Source organism: Lampetra fluviatilis, chromosome 2 (assembly GCF_964198595.1).
Source record: "Lampetra fluviatilis chromosome 2, kcLamFluv1.1, whole genome shotgun sequence".
Classification (NCBI taxonomy): domain Eukaryota; kingdom Metazoa; phylum Chordata; class Hyperoartia; order Petromyzontiformes; family Petromyzontidae; genus Lampetra; species Lampetra fluviatilis.
Genome location: NC_136276.1, coordinates 30,313,783 through 30,320,823, shown reverse-complemented (window position 1 = coordinate 30,320,823; position 7,041 = coordinate 30,313,783).

Genomic DNA, 7,041 nt, shown 5'->3' with positions numbered 1-7,041 from the left:
GTATTGACCGTGAGCGGGAATCGAACTCAGGTCGCCGGATTCGTAGTGCAGCGCACTAACTGCTACAACAACAACCGCCATTCGCCACTAAGTGGCGGTGACGTCACCACGACGCTTGTGCCAGGCTATGTGCACGTTGAGGCCAAGTGAAGTGTCGACCGCCCGCTGGCAGGAGGTCACGGGGCAGACCCAGGTGCCACGGGTCGACTGACTGAGATGACTGGCTGCACCACCTGTGCCCCCTACCGTGCCAACTTGCTGTGCTTTAGCCACCCGGCGCTCCGCTCATTGTTGTGAGTGTCGCTTTTCCCCCCTCCGTTGTTGTTGGAGGGCGACTGCCTTCTACTGCCCAGTAGCCTCCTCCACGAGCCTCCTCCACAGAGGCCGATCTTGACACCGCTGCAACCAGTCATCGGCAAGTCCACTCAGCTCCACATCCTCCTGTACCAAGTCACTCCATCTTTTCTCTCGCCCGTGCCGTGCTCGTTTAGCCCCCTCGATCTGGCCGAACAAAAGCTGTTTAGGCATGCGGTGGCTGGACATGCGGGCTACATGACCCAGCCAATGCAGCCTTGCCTGCCGGAGGAGCTCACCGATGGGACTTTGTCCAGATCTTTCAAAGATATGTGAGCTCCTCACACAATCCAGCCTGGTTAACTCCAGGATGGATCGTAGGCAGGCCAGCCTAAATGTGTCTAACTAGCGAAGATGTTCCATTAGGGAGGTCCACGTTTCGCAAGCGTAGAGAAGGGAGGGACTGACTGTGGACAATAAGACCTGAAGCTTCGTGTGGAGCGACAGGTTCCACACAGCGTGACGCAACCGATGAAAAGATAATGCTTCTCGACTGATTCGGAGTGAGACCTCTGCTGTCAAACCGAAGCCGGTCATGAGCACACTACCCAGGTATGGGAAACTCAGGTATGGGAAACTCTCCACTCCAAAACTGCCCTACCAATTGGGAGTTGTGTGAGTAGAATGTCCGATGGTACAAAATACCCAGGCAGGTGCTTAGTTTTGGTGGGGCTGATGGTAAGTCCCCACCTCTTAGTGGCACGCTCCAGGTTCAGCAGCAGCGCCTCCAACTCCTCTGAGTGAGCAGGAATTACCAGATCATCGGCATACATACCATGGTTGAGCAATAGGGAGCCATCCCTTGACCGCACCCGGGCATCGATCAGCCTCCCATTGTATCTGTACCAGAAGGAATTTTCTCCGGTACAGCTATGGAAGGCTTCATGAACTACATGGTCGAAATAGATGTTAAATAATGTAGGAGCCAGAGGACATCCCTGTCGCACCCCAAAGTGAACAGGGAATGGCTTCGACTCCCGGCCATGTAGTTTTACCCGGGCCCGCTCACCATCATGAAGGTCCTTAATGATCGTGAGCAGCGGGTCAGGGACTGAGAGCACGAAGAACAACCCAGGCCTACTGATGGTATGATAGGCATTGACCAGGTCAATAAAGCAGAAATGTAGGTCTTGTTGGAATTCCCTACACCTCTGCTCTAGCCGACGGACAGAAAATACGGCATCTGTGCAGGACCACCCTTGCCTCAGCGTGCCTGGCAAGGCAATGTTGAATAATCCTTTCCAGGACCTTTTCCGGAACACTGAGGAGTGATATGCCCCTGTATTTGTTACAGTCTGTGCGTTCCCCCTTCTTGAAGAGGGGGACCACTAGGGCATCATTCCAATCCTGCGGAACCCGTCCAGTGGTCCAGACTGTTGTTATGATGTCATGTAGGGCAGTCTGTGCACAAACGCCACCCTCCCTCAGCATTTCGCTTTCGAGATCATCTCTGCCCGGTGCCTTTCCTGGTCTCAGGCTCTGGATCGCCTTCAGTACTTCCTCAACAGATGGCATCTCAGCCAGCCACTCACAGAGAGTGATTTATTCCAATATATATTTGAGGCACCGCAGCCTCAGCAGGGTCATCCCCACTTTGTCCTACGATGTTTTCCAGGCTGAGGGATTGCCCCTCTCCCAGGACCTCACAGAAATGCTCAGCAAATCTGCAAACCTGTTCCTGGGGGTCGGAGATTGGATCAACATTCTTTCCCATAACCGCTACACTACCACGCGCACATACATACACTTGTACACCTCTTTTAAACTATAAACTTAACTTTTAATTTTAACAGGTAAGACCCACTGAACGACATAGCCCTCTTTAATAAATGGCCTTGTCACAAATAATAACTCAACTAAGTGGCTTATCATGTGGAAATTTATGGCAGCCAAATACAGTAAATGTTATAAACGCGTGATGTTTATTCTAAATGTGGAGGGAAAAAATCGGAGGATCCGGAGAAAAATCCACGTGACCACGGGGAGAGAGACATGCAAACTCCAAATATACAGCAAGTGTCAGGGTCGGGATTGATACCACGACCTCCTGTATACCAGGCGAAGGAGTTAACATCTCACCACCGTGGCACATGTTAATCGAGTACATTTGTTGTTGCAGTGCTTTTATTATCGACTAGCTTCGCAATTCACTTCACTCGGTTTAATCCACCATTGAGATCCTCAACACATTGTTATGGTAATAGATATTTGTGCATGATAATAATATTGATCAAGGAGAGGCCTCACCCAGTCCCTCCCTCCCCACCCAGCCCCTCCCTGCACGACGGACACAATAATCCCCTGTGGGCTGGTGTAACCAGGAGGTTCCTACCAGTATAACAGGTACGGATATTTAGTGCGCGACAATCAACAAGAGGTACAAGAACAATGGTCTTGCATAATGAACATGCATAATAGACTTGATTTGAAGCTTTCGTGACTGCAGGAATTACTCTTTGTTTCTTTTGGTACAAGTACAAGTTACAAGTTCATTTATTAGGTGTAGCCCTGTGAGCCATTCGGCTCTTGAATCGGGTGCAACCGCAAAAAACAAAAACATGAATAAGAATACATCTTATAGTGACTATGTGCAAACAGAAAATCCAAGAAAAGACAGCAAAATATTGCAGAAATAGCACCGTACACCAACACTGTGTGCAAAAATCCCAGTGGGATGCAAGTCAAACAACAACCACAAGACAACTTAGATTAAGGCCATCAGTCTAACTCTGTACTACAACAAACAAACACGGCCAAACCAAAAAACTTTTCGAAAATCACCAAAATGAAGCCATAAAAGCAATGAAACAGTGGTCATAGGAACTGTGACCGAATTTTCACAATAAACGACGTAAAGAACATGTACTACCAAACTCTGCAGCCATAAGCTGGCTGCATGAGTCACTCCACAACAGCAGGAGCATCAGTCGGAGTATCAACAGTGAGTTCTCCACGGTGGCCTTTGCCTGAGCCACGGCTGCGATGAAAGGGTCGCAACTATTGCGTTCGAGCGGCGAGTGGCTGCGACACGCGCCCGAGTGGATACCAGCGGCAGATTTCCTTCCAGGAAATTCAACTGCTCATTGCGACGATTGGAGAAGCGTATTTCCGGCGTACCTTACTTGGCTGAGCAGCAAGCGCGGGCGAGGCGCTAATAAAGCAGCGGCTCTGTGCGCGAACAAAGCGTTACGCAATTCACACCGGAGGCGCGTGCAGGGATCGTGCCAGTGCAGCACATGTGGGGCGTTAAATTGATGGGGGGAATAACCCGCAAATGGAACAATTTGCCAGCGCTACATTTCATCCCTAACCACTGCCCATTGCAGGATCGTATAGTTTTGGCTATGGGCCGTCCATAAATGACGTCACGCGATTTTGGACGCTTTTTGATACCCCCCCCCACCCTCTTCGTCACGCGGCGTCACAAAAATTCAGACCCCCCCTTAAATATGACGTCACAAAGCTCTGCCCCCCCCCCCAAATGTATATAAAACATGCTTCAAATCGCTTTAAACTATTGTCATTGTAGCGCGTATTTAATGTGGCGCAGCACTCTGATGTTGTAGGAGAAAATATTTATTAAAAAGTTGATTTAATGAAGTAGAACGTGTTGTCTATATTTATTTAAAGTTGCGCATTTTGATGTGACGTCACATTTCTCAAACCCCCCCCCTCGTCACACATCGTCACAAATGTCTGACCCCCCCCCCGCCCAGGTGCGTGACGTCATTTATGGACGTCCCCTTAGGGCCAATTCTATGTTTGTGTATACACAAACACACTACCGTGTGGTGTAATGGTTATCACACTGGCCCAGTTCAATTCTCTCTACCAACTCAGTCGTTGAATCAATAGGCGAGATGATTAAATCCCCTCTCCCCGCCTCCATCCACCCAGTAATATAAGTGGGTTCACCAGAACGAGCTGATGGCAGGTCGTGTGCAGTGGGGCAAAGTGTGGGTGCCCCCACCTCTTTGAAGATGTCTGGCCAGCGTAGCAAGGCGAGCCGCCATAACCCTCGAGAGGGGCTCTTTTTGAACTCCTTCCAGTGGAGGCCCTTCATCTGCCAGTGACTTGCGCTGGTAATTGCAGGGCTGCACATTTACCTTGCAACACTAACTACCGCAACACATCAAAGACGTTATAAATATGCGGCACTTTTCTTCAGATCCCTGTTCGCCTCATTTCGGGTCACGTTGGTCACTACCATTGCCTGTCCTTGTGGGAATTTCGCCTTAGAATTCCAGATTACCATTTGACCCCATAGGGCATTACGTTGTTATTCTCTTGCGCAATGTTTCTGTGGTCGTGAGGGGGGATGGAGGTGTAGAGACTGAGTGCAGTAATTACTGACGATGGGCAAAACATCACCTGCAATATATTCAACTGGGGTGAGAGGCCGTCAACTCAAAGTGGCCCCCATAATAGGCAACAGGAACACTGGACGGGAGAGGCTGCCTTCACTCAGGGTACTAACTACTATTTTTATTTCACCAGGGTTTGGTCCACTGAGCTACATAACTTTTTTTCAGAAGCGACCTGGCCACAATTAATAGCTCAACGAAGTGGCTTATCATCATGTGGACATTTATTTGCAGACAAATACTCGAAAACGCATGTTTCTGTGGTAAGTCACGTAGAAAGAAAATTAAATAATAGAATACGTTTCGATTGCAACACAAGCAACCGTCATCAGGTGTCAATGAATGCAAGCTCGGAGAGAGACGCACATTCAGAGAGAGAGAGAGACAACACAGACACGGAGAGAAACGCATACACAGAGAGAGACACACAGATACACAGTGTGTGTGTCTCTCTCTGCGTGTGTCTCTCCCCCATGCGTGTCTCTCTGTCTCTCTCTCTCTGTGTCTTTGTCTCTCTCTGTGTGTATGCGTCTCTCTCCATATCTGTGTTGTCTCTCTCTCTATGTGTGTGTCTCTCCGTGTCTGTGTTGTCTCTCTCTGTATGTGCGTCTCTCTCCAAGCTTGCATTCATTCACACCTGATGACGGTTGCTTGTGTTGCAATCGAAACGTCGTATTAACGTCCTACTCATATTGTAAATATTGTGGCTTTGCTCTCCAACACACCGGTGTGCTGTACTAGTAACGAATTGGCACGTTCTGTTTACGTGACAAACCTTACTAATTGGCTGTGGCGGTTAGTGGCTGGTTTAACGAGACATTCAAATATTTACGCGATCTAACAAAAAACAACCTGTTTTATGAATGGCAGTCCGTTTGTGGTGGCGTGGCGGTCATGACGTCGTTTGCCGCAATGGGGCAACCAATATTGGGGAAATAGCCGGCTGACTGGGATGACGTGGGATGGGTCTCGCAGAGAGGATATTGCTTTTGCGGGACATTAAAAAACCAAAAAAAAATGTCCTCACGAGCAATGTCCTGGTACAGCTGACCGCAGCTTTTGAATTCCGGCCTCTTTGGCGGTGAGCCAACCGCCGTGGGCTCATCGACGCGACTGCCAGATTCGCAACGGTTTTTTTCCCCCCTACCCTCTGGGGCAAGGTCACACGGGTCCCCAACCTGCTCACACGAGTGGCCCTTTTGCAGAGGTCGCAAACGGGTTTTAATTCCTTACCAGTACCCGTACCCGGCCGCACCAGGGTCGCAAATGTGTACCCGTACCCGGCCGGGTACCCAGCCGGGTACCCATACCCGTACCCTACCCGAAATGAGTGACAAACGGTTACTCACCAGTGACTCACGGCCTACCCGTACCCGGTCGCACCAGGGTCGCAAACGGCTACCCGTACCCGTACCCAGCCGGGTACGGGTAGCCGGGTATCGGGTAGGGTACGGGTATCGGGTACCCAGTTGCGACCTCTGCCCTTTTGTCAGTGGCAGGGCCAAATAAAACAAAGCAAAACCCCAATCAGGCACAAGACTTAGACACCGTCAAAAAACTTACCCCAATGCTGTGTTGACAACGACGTCTTTATTTTGGTAGGAAACAGCGACAAACGTGTGGGCTTACCAATCAGGAGAGACAAAAACTATAGTTTGGTCGACTTTAAACCACCGATGTGGTCCAAAGCCTTCTTTGTAGGATGAAAGCGTATAGGCCCGTTTACTTGGTTGAACAATATTCTGTTCGTGATTCATGGGTGTAAAGAATCGTGTGTTATCAATGCTAACCATATGCATGTCATATACCCATGTTATGGTTATATTAATGTAATGGGATGGATGCCAACACAAATGAAAATAAAGAGACTCGGTTCAGAGAATTGTGTGAACTCGGATTTGCAATACCACAGCCCGCCTGTGCCTGTACACGTTTTATGAGGCTGTGGTCAGGTCAGTGACGTAAATGATACACATGTCCATGGTCGGGGGTCATATCTGTTCATAGTGTAATAGGTTCCGGAGACACTTGTAGAGGTAACTTCTTTATTACGATCCAACACTCCAACACTCCAACAGTCCAACAGTCCAACTACTCTGTTACAGCCTAGGTACACAGCCTAGGTACACAGCCTAGATACACTACTCTGGCTACGCTCTGGAACTCGCCCTCACAAGGACGTAGAGCCGGGAGTTCCAGAGTCCCACCACTCGCTCTCACAACATCCCAGGGTCCTCAGATGGCTGGTCTTGGGTCTTGGGTCTTGAGCTACAACTGGCCCTGATCGTCCAGGGAGCTCCCCTTTTATGCCTAGTCCCCAACG